Source organism: Macaca mulatta, chromosome 6 (genome assembly GCF_049350105.2).
Source record: "Macaca mulatta isolate MMU2019108-1 chromosome 6, T2T-MMU8v2.0, whole genome shotgun sequence".
Lineage (NCBI taxonomy): Eukaryota > Metazoa > Chordata > Mammalia > Primates > Cercopithecidae > Macaca > Macaca mulatta.
Genome location: NC_133411.1, coordinates 40493365 through 40510646, shown reverse-complemented (window position 1 = coordinate 40510646; position 17282 = coordinate 40493365). Strand labels below are relative to the sequence as shown.

The 17282-nt window shown below is 41.4% G+C and overlaps 1 protein-coding gene across 6 annotated transcripts in view; it reads left to right on the top strand.

Moving 5' to 3' along the window:
• Window positions 1-17282, top strand: part of DAB2 (DAB adaptor protein 2) — a 74237-nt gene that overhangs the window by 16567 nt on the left and 40388 nt on the right. For 4 of the 6 annotated variants that reach the window (XM_015139945.3, XM_015139946.3, XM_015139944.3 and 1 more), the window contains exon 1: window positions 6386-6562. The exons of the other annotated variants lie outside the window; for them this stretch is intronic. The gene's annotated coding sequence lies outside the window, so the exon portion shown is untranslated. Of the gene's footprint in view, window positions 1-6385; window positions 6563-17282 lie in introns of those variants that run through there. 6 annotated transcript variants of the gene reach the window in all.

Genomic DNA, 17282 nt, shown 5'->3' with positions numbered 1-17282 from the left:
GCCACATTGGGAGCCCTCAGCAGTTCTGATTCCCGGAAAGGTCCCCTCGCTGTCCAAGTGGTCCTGCTCTGGACACACTTCCATTTGTCAGTGTATTTCTCATGAAATAGTATGCATAACAGAAAATGCTTTTTCAGGTGTGGACAGACCACTACAGGGTACAGTGGACCCGAAGAGTTGTTACTAGCCACTAGAATTATGGTTAAGTCAGGCTGTGTGACCTGTGCAGTTCTAGATCTTTCAGAAGACTTGGGTAGTAGTTCTAGCTCTGTCTCTCACTCTGTGAACAGAAGTAAATCAAGGTTCCTGCACCAACATTTCTTAACCTTTAGAAACCAGATTACTTGCCTAACCTGTTTGTCAATGATGTTGTGAGGATAAGTATAAGATTGGTACAAAAGATTAGACAAAATCCTCAGATAAAAAACAATAGAAAGAATGTGGAATGGCCATAAAACCACAATGCAATGGAATTTAACCTTTTTTTTTTTTTTTTGAGACGAGTCTCCCTCTGTTGCCCAGGCTGGAGTGTAGTGGTGGGATCTCCAATCACTGCAAGCTCCGCCTCCCAGGTTCACACCGTTCTCATGCCTCAGCCTCCCGAATAGCTGGGACTACAGGCGCCCGCCACCGCGCCCGGCTAATTTTTGTATTTTTAGTAGAGACGGGGTTTCACCGTGTTAGCCAGGATGGTCTCGATCTCCTGACCTCGTGATCCGCGCGTCTCGGCCTCCCAAAGTGCTGTGATTACAGGCGTGAGCCACCGCTCCCGGCCAGAATTTAACCTTGTTTTATGCTATGGGGTCCTTTGATCATCCAGGGAAATCTATAGTGCGCCTCTCCAGAAAATGCACATATGAACAGGCGCACAAACGCTTGTGTGAAGCATATGCATGTACATGTGGTTCACACTCATTAGAGAATTAAATCATCCTGGAGTCCAGACACAGCTTCCCTCCATTCTCTAATGAAGACATGACTTTGAACATGAGCACTAAACGAGTACAGCAAATGGTATTCCTTCTTCATTCACAAGTGACCATTCCACTTTAAAACTGAGGCTATTCAACCAGCCCAGAAACCTAAGCACATCACATGCGCATGCTTGGAGTGGAGCAGAAGTGTTTAGGGACAGAATCAAATGTCTTTGAATGGTTAGACCTGTTTTCCTTTTTTTTTCTTCTTTGTGATTTTTTTTTTTTTTTTTTTTTTTTTTTTTTTTTTTTTTGAGACGGAGTCTCAGACTGTCACCCCAGTCTGGAGTGCATTGGTGCGATCTCCACTCACTGCAACCTCTGCCTCCTGGGTTGAAGCAATTCTCCTGCCTCAGCCTCCTGAGTAGCTGCAACTATAGATGTGCGCCACCACGCCTGGCTAATTTGTGTGTGTGTGTGTGTGTGTGTGTGTGTGTGTGTGTGTTGTTTTTTAGTAGAGACGGGGTTTCACCATTTCTCTCAGGAGAAAAGCAGCAACTCTCAAAGTGTGGTCCCCAAGACCACTGCATCAGAATGGCCTGGAAGTGCTGATTAAAACACGGATTCTGTGCCGGACGCGGTGGCTCACGCCTGTAATCCTAGCACTTTGGGAGGCCGAGGCTGGCGGATCACGAGGTCAGGAAATGGAGACCATTCTGGCTAACACGGTGAAACCCCGTCTCTACTAAACACACAAAAAATTAGCCGGGTGTGGTGGTGGGCGTCTGTAGTCTCAGCTACTCGGGAGGCTGAGACAGGAGAATGGCGAATGGCGTGAACCCGGGAGGCGGAGCTTGAGTGAGCAGAGATCACACCACTGTACTCCAGCCTGGCGACAGAGCAAGTCTCCGTCTCAAAAAAAAACAAAAACAAAAACAAAAAAAAGACAACAACCAGATTCCCCGGTACCCTTTCCAGATAAGTCTCTGAGGCTGAGCCCAGGAATTTACCCTGGTAGCCAGCTTCCAGGATGACTGTCGTAAGTATTACAATTTGAGAAACTATTGCTCTGGAGGCTGAATTAAGCAATGAGCATACTGATGAATACTCACTTTTGAAAAGCCTAAAAGTAGACCTCCATGAAAACTATTTGTAAGATTTCCTTTCTTCCTTTCCTTATCTTAAAATGATATAATCTTTAAACACACACACACACACACACACACACACACACACACACACACACACAACCTGTACATATATCATTTCACTTCGATGCATAAATGGGACCTATATCTGCATAAAGACTATTTTCAGTTTTTTCATTTTTGCGTGGCTCCCACACCTTTTCTCTGCCCTTGTCTCCACCAGGCCCCTAGTAATCTGTTCTGGAACCTCCTTTATAATCCTTCATATACGCACACAAACATATACACCCAAATATATATAAATAGGTGTTGCCTTTTATATTACTAAAATAGAAACATCTTTTCCATGCTTTTCTGTACCTTGCCTTTCTCATTCAAAAAAACCTAATAGAAATATTCCCATATTACAAAATTTGACTCTAATTTATTCTTTTGAATGGTTACACATGACTTCACCAGTATGGATGAGTCATAACATATTCAGTCATTCCCCATTGACAGGCATACTTTGTCCTAGCTTCCTGCTGCTATTAGCTATACAATTAACAATCTTGGGGCAGGTCATGGTGGCTCATGCCTGTAATCCCAGCAATTTGGGAGGCCGAGGCGGGTAGATCACTAGGTCAGGAGGTCGAGACCAGCCTGGCCAAGATGGTGAAAACCCATTTCTACTAAAAATAAAAAAATTAAATGGGCATGGTGGCGGGCACCCGTAATCCCAGCTACTCAGGAGGCTGAGGCAGAGAATTGCTCGAACCCGCTGAGATCTCGCCACTCCACTCTAGACTGGGTCACAAAGCAAGACTCTGTCTCAAAAAAAAAAAAAAAAAATCCTTGCATATTACACATGAACTTTATTTCTAGTGGATCGATTCTTACTCCTAGGATAGAGAATTGTATGTGTTTGCTACAATAACAATTAATATTAGTATTCCTGCAGGGTTTTATATATTTTCATTTTTGATAACTCCTGCTAAGTTTCTTTCCAAGTAAGACAGTATTTATTTGAATGGTAATTTTTATAAGAGTATTTACTTCCCTTTCACAATTTCTCATTATAAAAATTTATATTGATAAGTGAAGTGTAATTAGTTATATACATTTATATTATTGAATTTTAAATGTTCTTCATTTTACAAGTACCAATTTTTCCAAGTACCCTTGTGGTCTACCACCTGAGTTTCGTTAAAATTGCACAAAACAGAAAAATACATGTTAGTTCTGAGGTGCTATTGGGGTATAAGCAAGAAAACAAAACACAAACAGGCTGCCTTCTATGAAACTATCCTCCAAATATTTTAGATCAGATAGATAGACAGGTAGATGGATACACAGAGATACGAAAAAAACCTCTGGTATTTGTTTTGACTTGCCAGCCACCAAATCTGGTAGGGTCAGTTTTTCTGTAATTTTAAATATGCAAGACTGGTCAAGGTCAAAGAACATTTTCTGGGAACAATAGCCATTCTCTTCATTGTTTTCTTAATGACATGAAGAAGAAAAAAAAGAGAGAGAGAGAGAGATGTGACCTTGCTAGGTCCACTTCAACAAATCCTTGTTTGATTTTAACATCTCTAAGTGTCCAGCAAGCCATCAAAGGTACACAAGCAGTTTACCTTACAACCAGTTCCAAAGTGCCATTTACAATTCATGGGAAATGACAGGATTCAAAAGGGGCAGTTTAAGGAAGACAAGAGCAGTAGAGAGGGGGATAGAAGAAGCGATGGAGAAGGAGGAGAGAAAGGATTAGGTCTGTGAGCTAACAGGGGAAAACAGCTTAATTATGGAAGAAAAGACACATGCATAGGATAGTTCGAACAGGCAGAGTTGCTGTGGAAGCACATTCCAGGAAAATCTTAAGAGATTACTTTAATAATAAACCATGCATTCTTCAGCAAGCCATCACGGGATTAACTACCCTTTCCTAGGCTGGGAGCACAGTCATTTGTTTTATTTTATTTTTTCCTTCTCTCTCACAGGCAGGTTTTCTGCAAGGGACAATTGCCATTCAAAGGCTATTGTTTTTCAAACATTGCACTGACTTTTCCTTACTTTAATTTTCTAAACATAAATTTCAGTGGTGATTAAAAAAAAGACCATTATTTAGGCAGGGTGAACATCTGGGTGGGCTTAGGTGCGATTCTCCAAAGGGAAGGATGTTCATTTTAGACTTGTTGAAAAGTGAACAACTTAGATGTGACGGAGACAATGTTTCACTGGGGATAAAAAGAGTTAAATTTCTTTTTTTTTTCTTAATGTGAGCAGGACATTGACTTACTGCCAGAAGCAGTATCAGTGCCCTAGAGATATAAATATACAGTTCGAACCAGAATTCTCCACTGTCAACTCTTCAGATTTCTGTGCAAAATAAGAGGTGCCTATTTTAAGTTGTAAGTGTGAGCCCACTGCTCTTAAATGAACTGTTTTCATCAAAGTCTTCTCTTGAAACTACAACTCATAGCAAATGAAATCATTTTCTTCCTCTGGCTTCTTAGACAAATCCCTTCCATTTGGTGGGGTAGAGCAAACATAAGTTAGTATTTCTTGGTAAGAGTCTTTCAATTAAAAAAATATATTTGAATGGGCACTTCTTAGTCTAGAAAATATTACGTGTTGAGGTTAAAAGAGACACCCATGTCTTTCTAATTATCAAAGTCCCCATTTGCCTGAAATCAGCAGCCCTTTTTCCAACTACCTAGCCAACAGAGTGAAACTGGACTTCTAGATTTTAGAAACAAAGTCTTGTGTTCTACAATGTACTAGAATTAAATTTCTCTGCATAAATGTTATAAATAGAATACTATCCTAGGACTAAAATTTGTATACTTCCTGTCATTCATACAAAGTCATTTTTTTAATAGCAAATTACCTCTGGGGAATATTGAAAACTGCCAGCGTGTCCCTCCCTGCCTCTGCACCCCTAGGTGTGTCGGGGGATGAGAAATAGTAGAGTTTGGGGAGGTAGAATTCCGGGCCAGCTGTGCTGCTCTGCACCCCTCAGTCTCCCCGAACACCGGTTGTTTCAAGCCTGACCTACTTGAGAGCAGACATTGCCACTCACATTGAGCTACCCCAAATTACACAGTGGCTTCGCAGTCGAGGCTAGGCATGGACCACAAAATATATCCTTGGTGTCCCACGAGCCCTATTTGAACCCTCAGTTTCCAGAGGTAAAATGCAAATCCACTGTGTTGCTTACTTGATAAAATCAATAACCCCCTCCCATCCGAGATACAATTTAGCATTTTCACATTTACTACCTGCTGCCTCTGACTTTAAACAATTAATTTTTTTTTTAAAGGGAAAAGAGACACGTCTTTCACAAGAGTAATTTCAGAATTCTCCAAAAAGCAGCAGAGCTTCTGTGGATGTTTTACAATAGTTCTTGATTTTAAAATATGGAGAAAATGAATTCTCAGCTTGTTTACACCCATTAAGATTAGCTGCGGAGTACCTTCTACCGCTCAGCACTCTACCTTAACATTTTTAAATATTTTATTTCTTGCAGTTCATGTTTTTCCTAGAGGTACAGGAAGTGTTATGGAAATTCATGCAGATAAAGTCATGTTGTGTGTCTACGTATGGGTGTATATACACTGTAAGAGAAGCCTATATAGAATCTCTGATTGTATCACAATTATAACTTATTTAATAGGCTACATAGTCGTGAACATATTTTGCTCATATCGATTTCATAGAGAGAATGTTATTTTTATATCCACATATACATGATTATATTTCATATGTAAATACAGTATGTTTTACATATGCACACATAGATTTCCCACTAATTTAAGCGCATTTGCATCCGCAGTGAGGGAGACGCTAATTTCTTCTAAGGGGGGCAAATCCAATCGCGCGATCAACTTTAGAAACTGCAGATCTGCGCAGGATCCGTTGTCCCTTGTCAGGAAAGTCAGGAGTAAAGGCAGCCCTTTGTTCAAAGGGCCCCAACGGGTTGGTTAGGATGACTCCGTGTGCCACATCACTCTCAGTGGCAATCCAGGGAGCGGATCTGTGAAACGAAGCTCGGTGGATCCCACCCCTTTCCTCCAGAGCTTCCCTTTCCTGTCCTTATTTGCACCCGCCCCCCGCCCGCGTCGGTCTGGGACTTTTGACTTCGTCCCGAACACATTTCCACTCCCGTCGCTGGGTCCCTGCGATCGCCCCCAGCTGGTGGGGCTCGCGGAACCCAGGGGAGCCGGGTCCTCTGTGCCGCTGCAGCGCGAGTTAATAAACAGTTAAGTTTGAAAGACTCTGCAGACACGTTGAGGGGGAGTTACCAAGCCCAGGCAGCAAAAACATCCTGGCACATTCCTGGGGAGTCCTCAGCTGCCAGCATCTGATTAGAACCATATCTCTCGCCGGGAGTGGCCGCGCGGCTCCGAAGCTCCCGGCCGGCGGCTATTTAAGCGAGGCCCGCCGCATCCGCTGCGCTGCAGCCTGGAGGCTCCGGGCGCGGGGAAGTCATGCTCGCTTTGCGGAGGCAATAGCTAGCCGGTGAGTAGCTTCGAAACCCTTCTTCCCTCTGGCTCCATTTTTTTTTTTTTTTTTTAAGATCTCCTTCTCTCCTTTGCTCCCCCTCTCTCGTCCCCCGCTACCCGTCTTTGGGTACAGACCTTGGGCTGTGGGGAATCTTAGAAATGAGACCGTGTGCTAGGGGAAACCAGCAGTTTTGTGGCCTGACATCTGAGGAATGCTTCCACGGAATGTATTTACCTTTTGAATCCGACTCCAGATGTCCAGCTTGTGACATTTAACAAACGCCTCCTTTTGTGTCGTGTGTGTGTGTGTGTGTGTGTGTGTGTGTGTGTGTGTGTGTGTGTGAAAGGTCTGCTGGCAGCCCTCCTAGGACACTGAGGTGGCTGCTGACCGCCTAATTAACTCCTCGAAGGGTGTTTATTTTTGCTGTGTGACAAAGGCTGGGGACCTGGCTTGTGCCCACAAGAAGCTTTTTCCTGGTGACTGACAACATATGGCATTAAAATGTGAACTTTGTCTTACACCGGCATTCCCAAGGAAGTATCTACCCAAGGGACTTAAGAAACTTGTTTTATATCCCCCGTAGCAGGGAGCAGGGTTTATATGGCGCTTGTCTGCCTGTTGTAAGCCGGTTAAAAAGATTAAGTAAGAATTCTAAAACGGGGGGGGTGGGGGGGAAATGAATGGGTTAAAACCATGGAGCCTCAGTCAACATAGCGGTTTTCATAGCATAGAGCTGACTCTGTTATTTGTTTCTGCCGTCTTTCCCTCTTGACTTAATTCTGAGCCTGGAATTCAGGTCCGCAGTCAGTTTCAGCAGGGGAGCTGTTTGAGTCCAAAGGGAAATTTAACTGGATTAAAAACACTTAAGGAATCTGGATGTTATCTCCACCCCAGCCACCCCCCACCTTTTCCCCTTTTTTTTTAGTTTTTGTTTGGAAGGAAGAGAGCCACTCTGTAAACTGAGAAGAGCAGAAACAAGCTTCCAGACACATGGAAAGACTTAAAAATTATGGAGGGGCGACTTCACGAATAGTAAATGTTGCTATTGCTCTATAAAGCGACTTAATGAAAAAATTTCTGGCCTTAGTCAGGCAAAGCAGGGGCATACGGGAAAAGGAGGTATGATATAACGAATGCAAACAGAAGTAATGGGAGTGGAAAGAAGGCAGTTACAAAAAATGCCTTTGAGATGTCTGATAAGCCTCTTGGAATGGCTTTGATGTGATGTATACTTGATTGTCCTTACAATCTTGAGGTTGGCTTCTCACACAAATGCACGTACTGGCTGTTGGGGAGGGAAGAAGTAGCTGGGGAGGAGGGAGCTTGCAGCTACCAAATGGATTGTCACCATGCTTCTTAGCCCAGCAGCCAGACTTTGGGAGGCTGCTGTTCTCTGGGCCAGGTGCCCCGCCCACTCCAGGTTCTGTGTCTCCCCTCTCCGAAGGGAGATGGCCCTCAGTGACACTGTAAGAAAGTTTATTGCCTTGAGAATTCAGGAGTATTCGAGGCTTGAGCCCTTTGAAATCTTTAGAAAAGGACCTTTCTGGTGGAGTGCTGGACATGTGGAAATAATGCCACACTTAACAAGGAGAGTACAATGGGAAAGTCTTCTAGAGAAAGCATGAAGAAGACCTGGTGGTCTTTGCCAATGTGTGTTTCTGGGACAGACCACTTTTTCCAAATCCTTAATCAGTTTCCTCCTAAGGCCAACTGAATTCTTTTTGCTGTTGCTGGTGAATAACTTCCCCCTTCTTTTCCCACTCCCAGCTCGATGGATCCCTTCTTATCCAAATGACTGACCTAGAAACCAGTTCTTTTTCAGCTGTACCCTTCTATACTTTACCCTATAACCAGAATAAGTAGATGGTAGAGGAATGTCTTCCAACTTTGAGCCCATACACACATGTATTTGCCATTCTGGGGATCTTTGATCTTGATGGTTGATCTTTACCTGAGGATGTAAGTGAGGGAAGAAAGCACTTGTTAAAAACCTTGTCTAATTTGTGAAGGGCAAAATCCAGAGTTTGCATTTCTACTGAAGACTTTTATAGTTTTAGATTAAACTGAAAGTCCAAATTCCTGTGCATTAGGCCTGTTTGTTGTCTTTCTCCAAAGGTTGAATGGATTTCAGTCGCCTTGTTTGGGTTGAAGGGCACTGCTTTTAAGGCACTTGTTGGCATGAAGGTAGAACAGGGACCTCTAGCAGCTGCTGACCAGCTGTTTGAGAATGATATTTACTGGCCTGCTCAACCAGTCCTCGATTACCTGAAGGTTAAAGGAGCAAGAAGATGTCGTCCTTGCTGAGTGCTCCTGGCCAAGCAGGAAGCTTTGCTGTGACATGGGCTTTTATGCTGCTTCATTTCTAACTCTACCTTCATATGTCCATAAACCTAAGTTTGCTACCGCTGATATTTCACCTGGATAATTTTGAAGGCTCTGCGTGTTTCTCTTCCTCATTCCCTTAGCCTGAGGATTTAATTATTATTCTTCTTAAAGACAGAGCCAAGACGTTGAAATGCTTGGGAAAGCTGCTGAGAGTTAGCCCTCCTGGGGTTTGAAGTTGTCCTAATGCTCATCAGAACATACCTCCCCAGCTGGACAGACTCGAAAGCTTACTGGCCAGGAAGGTTTAGGTAACTAACCAGACACACAAGGTTTTTTACCCTTTAGATAGAACCAGAATGGGAACCAGATTAGCAATATGAAACACCTGAGTAACAGGATGTGGTATTTTAAAATTCTCCCTGGCACTGCTATGTAATGCTAAAGTTGAAGTTGTGCCGCTGAATTGCACAAAGGTTGGCCAAAATCATATTTAGATGAAACAGATTTTTGTTTTGTTTTGTCAGAGTCTGCCTCTGTTGCCCACGCTGGAGTACAGTGGCGTGATCTTGGCCCACTGCAGCCTCTGCCTCCTGGGTTCAAGAGATTCTCTGACCTCAGCCCCCTGAGTAGTTGGGATTAGAGGTACCCGCCACCATGCCTGGCTAATTTGTTTTTTTTGGGTTTTTTTTTTTTTTTTTTTTTTTTTTTTGTAGTAGAGACGGGAGTTCACCATGTTGGCCAGGCTGGTCTCGAACTCCTGACCTCAAGTGATCCACTCATCTCAGCCTCCCAAAGTGCTGGAATTACAGGCATAAGCCACCAAATCCAGCCAGATGAATCAGATTTAACATCAGATATGTGTCTTTAAAGGAGACTCAACTCATGATGTCAACATATCCTGACTGGATTAACTGGTGGAAATCAGAAGGAAAGCAGACTCCTCAGTCTTTACTTAAAGGCAAAAAACAAGCAGATTCCTGATTAAGGGAACAAATGATGGCTGGTATGGACACAGAGGGCTAACATTCAACACTAGCTGCCTCCGGCAGGGCACAAGTGGATAGTAGTTGAGAACTACCTTCTGAAGTACCATTGCCTGGGTTCAAATCCTAGCTACAGGGTTGCAGGTTACATGGCTCTGGGCACATTCCATAACCTCTCTGTACTTCAGCTTGCTTCTCTGGGGAGAATAATAGTACCCCAGGACTGCTGGGAACACAGTTCATCTAATATACTTGGAATACTTTTTTCCATCTGATTTTGAAGGTTTTGTTTGTTTGTTATTGCTCCCCCCTGAACAATTGAATTAAGTGTCTTTTTGAAAACTGAAAGCAAATGGAAAATGTCTTCATGAAAATTAAATACCCCTCACTTACCTGAAAAAGGTTAATTATTCAAGCACTTGATTTTAATAAAGCCAGTGTGTTTGCTTGTGCTCACACTAGAACAGAGAGGGAGTTACTCTCTGTTCTCGTCCTGGAAGCCTGCACTTTGGTTTGGTCAGGCTGACCTCGCTGGTCTCAGTTAAGTCCTCCCCATACCCTCGCAGACTCCCGACAGAGAAGGAGCAATCCTTCCCCCTGAAGTCAGCATTATCACAGAAGGAAGTGGGAAGGGAGGGACCACCCGGACTAAACTGAATGACTAGGCTAGAAATAAAAATTCTTCCGAGTGTGTGCAGGCCCCATACTATCCTTGCCCACATAGCTGGGCAGGTTGCCATGGTTACTCCCCTTCTCGCATCCTTCTACCCTGGAAGGAAGCCTGCCTCTCTAGGGTAAGTAGAATCTGAACAAATTGCTTCCTGGTCTAAAAATGGAAGTTACTAAGTGAAGTAGAATCTCCTCTCTACTTATGTGACCCCCTCCAAACTTATTTTAATCCCCATACTTGATTTTCTAACCTTCCTAATTCTTGCATCATCTAGATAGCAAAATGTAAAAGCTTATGAAATTTCTGGAACCTAAAAGTTACTACCGCAATACAGAAGCAGCCTGGCAAGTTTTCCCTACTACATTTATACTAGCTAGCTAGGGGCAAGTGCTTTTCAACTAAGTTCAACGGGTAAAAATTCTAAGTGAATGGGGCAGGCTGAGTGAGTGTTAAGTTGAAGGTAAACAGAATGTATGAGGCCTGTCACTTAGATTTTCTGGTAACCATAGAGTAAAGAGAGCAGGTAAATAGGAAGCAACAATCCTAGAATGCTGAATTTGAAGCACCATTCAACCTAGAAGAAATTTGGGTGAGGGAAATATGGTTTAATGTTGTTTCTTGGTAAAAAACTACCCTATTTCTATCTAGCAGTATGACGCAAAATGTTACTCCCAAAAAGACTTTGATGTTTATGTGAAAAATGAGCTGCCATACTACAAGTTTGCATTTGACAAATTAATTCAGTCTTTCAAAATTGGACATTTAGCTTGATGTGTATTTCACAGCTTGAGAGAACTCATCTAAGACCTTAGTTCTCAGAGTTGATTCCCAAACCAGCAGCATCAACATCAGCTGGGGACCTGTCAGAACTGCAAACTCTCAGTCCCCACCCCAGGTCTCCTGAACTAAATTCTGGCAGCAGGGCCCATCCAGCTGTATCTAAACTAGCTCTCCACCATGTAATCTAAGAGTAACTTTCATAATTCAGTGGTTTTAGGATTCAGTTGTTCAGTGGAAATCATAACAAAGTATTTGAATTCCTTCAGTCATGGAGACAATAAAGAAAAAGCATTTAAACACAGTGCAGTTTAACTGAACCTTAGGATGCAGAAAGATGAAAAAGCATGGGCTTTGGACATTCTTCCCATATACGAAGTATGGCTTTCTTGATCCTAGGAAATCCAATATACTTTTGGTTTGATATTATCACCTCACTTCCAAATCCTTTCCCCTCTGCTGGGGTTTTTAGAGTATAATTAATCTCCATTTATTAGGAGACTGTCCCAGTTACCTCTTTTAAAAAAGATTCCAGTAAACTAGATCATTACCCTTGAACCAGATGGTTTTCTCTAACCTATAAAACTCTGTATTTGGTTTTTATGCCATGTCTAGAAGTGCAGATGAAGGCCTCTCCATATATGAAGCTACTTCATTTAGTGTTTGTAAAGTTTAATGGCTAATGAAGCACTGCTCCTTTCTCCCATTCGACTTTCACTTTAAGTAACCTGAAATAGAAAAGATATCTCTATTTCTTGGCTCCAATATGATGAGTATCTTGCCCAAGGTGTTATCAGTAAGTGGTAGAGCCAGGATTCAATTATGAATCTTTATGATTTGCATCTTGGCGTTTATCTGAGTGCTTAGCAATTACCTACTATGTGAAGTCTGACGCTAGGTTAGCAATGGAAAAACTCGCAGTGAGCAGAAATCAAAACAAAAGTCTTCCTCATGTGTGACAAAGGACAGGATAGAGAGTTAAACAGACTTGCATGGGAATGGCAGTGCTGCCATTTCTTGGGCATGCTATTCAATGTCTCTGGCCCTTAGTTGTGTCACTTATCTTGCAAAAACAGTCCTAAGAATGCCTGATGTTAAACAGAGATCACATCTCAAACTGAAAAATACAAGGGTGTAATGTACAAGTATATAATTGGAACTCTGGTTTTGAAAAGCCAACACGGATTCATGGTTAAGAGCTTGGGTTCTAAGCTGCAAATGACTGTGCCCACAGCCTTGCTTTGCCATATAAGACAAGCTATATAAGGCCTGAGCTTCATTTCTCCATAAGGAAATGAGTTGCCTTGATTTTAAAATTAAAAACTCCTCAGAACTCCTGCAGTTGCTTCTGAAATGTACCTGTCCTAGAAATACAATTCTCAACGCAATAACTAAGCTGATATTTTTTAAATGGTCTTGTTCTCATTGTTTTTGAGTATCAGGCAAGCTAAATTCTAGAGATCCACACATTCAGGCTGAAAATTAGAAGACTGTCTTTCCTATATATCTTTAAACTATTAAATGTGAATAATCAAGGAGGAGAATGCGGCAATGCTTCATAAATTAGTAGAGGCGCACAGATGTTAACTTTAAGGTACCACTTAAACCTCATCTGAGCAGAGCAGTTAAGTCCTGTTAAGGTCTATAGTTAATCCATACCCAAAGAACTGGAAAGCGAATAACTTCATCCCTAATTGTGTCCATATTGAAGACAGCTGCCCTCTCTGTTCTAAACATTGCATCCAAATGATCTCACTTATTTTTTTATATTTTAAGTGTCCTATTAGGGAGCCAAGACCTGGTCTAGTCTTCTGTAATATGTAATTCAGATGCTAAAGTGCTTTTTGTTACCATTTAATGCAACAGAAATAAACCAAGTGTGTTTGAACATATGTCAGAGGGCTGGCATAATCATATGAAGAATGCTCAACCAGTTTGGCTTTGGGACAAAATGTGAATCTACTAGGGAAACATACAATTGCCCTCTGAGTCAGAAGATCAGAAGTTACAGTGGCTACACACAGTAGGTGCTCAAATATCCATCCTTTAAAGGGAAGTGTCAGCTGTGCTTTAATTATATCAGCATTGGGTTTTGTTGTTATTGTTGTTACTTGATTTTGTTTTGTGTTGCTTCCTGCCCACTTTACCTCTAAAATTAAACGACTTAAATGCAATTCATTTTTGAAGTAGAAAACAAGTATGTGCTGATAGAACAGGCTTTTCCATCAATAGTTGGTTGCTAGTAAGGAGGGTTAATACTGATTTCTGCCTGGGCTAAGGTTCAACTACAGCTGAGGCTTTTCAGAAAACATACATGTACTAGAATTGAAATGATAGATAGTTATATTTCATGTCCACGCTGTCTTCTAAAGGATAGCTTGATGCAGAGATGCTTGCTTAACTGCCTGAAAACTTGTTTTTTGTGATTTCTGGTTTGTCTAACTGGTCTAAAGTCCCCAATGACTAAAAGCTGATAGTAATTGAAAGTTGGATGCAAATATTTACTTTAGGGGGACACATAGATGATGAGAGCTGCCTATAAGATAGTTAGAGAAAATAGTAACTACTCAACTAACATACGATTTTATTATAATTACGTGGTACAGAGTGTTGTGTGGGTCCAGAGGGAGAAAAAGGCCATTGGTGTGTTAATGGATTTGGCTTTTAAAGGAACAGTGGAAGTCAAATAAGCAAAGGTAAGAAGAGAAAATGCATTTTAGGCAGCAGCACATATGCAAATCATGTAGTTGGATGAACTTAGGGTATGCCTAAAGAACTCTGACTGGCCAGTTTGGCCAAGAGACAGTACAGGTGGCACAGGGCTGAGAAATGTTTGAGTTTGAAAAGTAGGGATGAATTGTACTGAGCCATGGATGTCAGGATAAGAATTTTGATCTTTTTAAATTATTGTTATTATACTTTAGGCTCTGGGGTACATGTGCAGAATGTGCAGTTTTGTTACATAGGTATACATGTGCCATGGTGGTTTGCTGCACCCATCAACCCGTCACGTACATTAGGTATTTCTTCTAATGCCATCCCTCCCCTAGCCCCCTAACCCCTGACAGGCGTGGGTGTGTGATGTTCCCCTCCCTGTGTTCATGTGTTCTCATTGTTCAACTCCCACTTATGAGTGAGAACATGCGGTGTTTGCCAAGCAGATCTTGTCATTAAAGCAGGAAAACCAAATGCTGATTAGGATAACTTAACCTGACTCTATTGGCAGAATGCGTTTGAGTGGAGATTGCTTAGTAGTTGAAGAAAAGCCTATATTTCTTTAAAAATCATCAAAGTAGAGAAAAGAGTTGCCTAACCTAAGATTAAGGTGCAAAGAGAAATATTCATTACCCCTAATGTTTTAAGTGCACTGCTCATTAAAAGACTGCGTCGAGCCTAGAAGAGTAGGGCAAATAATTTTCGGATCCCAAAAGCTTTTTTGAATTGAGGGAAGAGCTCTACATGAATCAGAGGGCAATGATAGGTCATGGCAAACGTGGGGAAATGGCTGGTGGGAGGCTGGTGAAGACTTCCCTGAGACCACACATCTTGAGTGGCCTTGGAATGAAGGTTTCCATGAAATTCCAGAAGGTGAAGGCAGTACATATTACAGGCTAGCAGGCCACACAAGAAAGTCTGGTGTGTCTGTGTGTCTGTTCAGGGGAAATGGAAGACAACGGCCTTTTCAGAGAGCAGGTGGCCATGTATATGTATAGTCTGCAGCCTGATTAGAAGGGCTTTAAATCTCAACTTGAATGTGAATGGAGGAATTGAACACTGATACCTAATTAATACAAAATCAGGAAAGCTAGGAGGACAGTAAATACTCCTACAAAAATTTAGCCATAAAGGGAGATCAGTTACAACCAGAGTCTCTTACACACCTTAGACTCTCACTGAAGCCCTTTGGAGAAAATGGAAGAAAGAGCTCATCCCATAAGGAGTTGTTTGTTTTTTTGTTTGTTTTTCACTTTAAGTGTTTTAAATATATTAAGGAGTACCTATGCTATGTATGTAGAAAAGATCAACGAACACCGTAATATAAGTCTGCTAATCATGAGGAACATGTATGATACAACGTGGCATAGCTTTTTAGGGAGGAGGAACTCAGGGCGGCGGTGAGGCAATGTTGGGAAGAAATGCTGGAACTCAGTAAAAAAAGAAAAAAAAATATGATGGGGAGGGAGGAGAGGTATGAAAATAAAGGGTAATTATGAAAAGTAGAGTTTCAGAGGTTTGACGCATTCATTAAACATGAACAGTTTAGGATAAAATCTTAGCTTCATTGTAAGCTGCAGACAGTACTGTTGTGGATCTTTTAGGTATATCTGCACACAACATACATTCTGTAATGTTGTTTCCACTTAGTGTATAGTGATGCAGATGTTCCGTTTTCTGCACAAGAGCTGTTTCCTAGAAATGGTGGGCACAACCATGTTCTGTATTAGGATCTGGACTCTTACACTTCATGCAGCTAACATTTGTGGAGGGCTCACTACTTGTAGTGATCATCAAGTCCATTTCCTTGAAGACTGACATTGACCAAGTGCTACCTGGTAGCCCCTTGATAATGCTCTTGTGACTTGGTAGTGCTCTTTAAATAACCAAAGCCAGCTGTAGGGACCATTGGTTACATTTTCATAAGATTGTTTCACTGAAATCTGAGATTCAATATTTGGCCTGATCTGAAAGTGACACTCTTGTATTCTTAGAAAATCTGGTAATTAAAAGTGCCACAGAACATGTCTGGTTCTAGAATACAGAAGTTCCCTGAATTGCTTGTACTTCTTAAGTGATTGCCAGATTGAACGCCAAATGAGCGTAGTGTTTCCTTCTGGTGTTTATGAAGACAGTGTTGATTTAGAACTTTGGATTTTATGACAACACTGAAGGAAACATCACTGATATTCTTCAATACCCTCAGGTGTAACAGAATTGCTCCCTTCTGGTACTGCCATACAGATGCTCCTTTAGATTGTAATGTGGTTATAGGAGACTCACCAATATTAAATGTAACTATCCCCTCAATTCGTGTCATAATTTAAAAAAATTGTTGAGGAGGGTTATTAACCTTTCAGACAACATTTGCATCTTTCCATAATTGATATCAATACAGCAATTTATATATAATTCCTTTAAGTAATACTACTTTTTCTTCCTGTTATGAAGTATTAATAGCAATGAAGCTTTCTACCCTAATCAGAAACAATTCCTCCAAAACACATAGCATCAGTTATAACTGTGACCTGCTTGTTCTTTCTCCCCACCTATCCTCTAAGCCCCTTGAGAGTAGAGACCATGTCTATTTTGTCACTGTATACATAGGATAATGCAGTGCTTGGCACACAGTAGGTGTTTAATAAACAATAACCAGATGGCCAGGTGAGTGAGTAACTCAAGCCACTTTCATTTACAACATCAATTGCAATTTATTATAGAGTGAGCAAAATGGAAAACTTTAGCTTGTCTTATCATCTCTTGGTATAAGTAAAACAGTTCTGAGCTTCCCCCCACCTTTTTTTTTAACTTTAAGGTTATTTATAATGAGCAATATCCATATGTTCTTCTAGTTTATATCTGCTTAGGGCCTAAGGAAGGCAGACAAGCTGTTACTGAAATTCTCCAGATGGTGTGGTCTTTCCAAGTTGCTAGTTTAACTTCTACCAATGGAGTATTCATTGTTGCTCATATATCTGTCTGACCTGATGGATGTAATCACCTGGCTAATAAGAATTGTGGTGAATAGATTTCAGCCTGATATTTCATCCACAAACAACTTCTTATTCTCCTTCTGTTGCTCCTTTTAAAAGTGTCCACCAAATTGTTTATAAAATTACTAATAAAATTTGAGAAAATAGATGAGACCTTTGGCTTAGCACTGGATAATTAAGGCTATTGTTTTGACTTAACACAATTTCCGCCCAAATCAAAGAAATTTGTTTTGTTATGTTTTTTATTTCCCTGTGCAGCTGTATTGTGAATT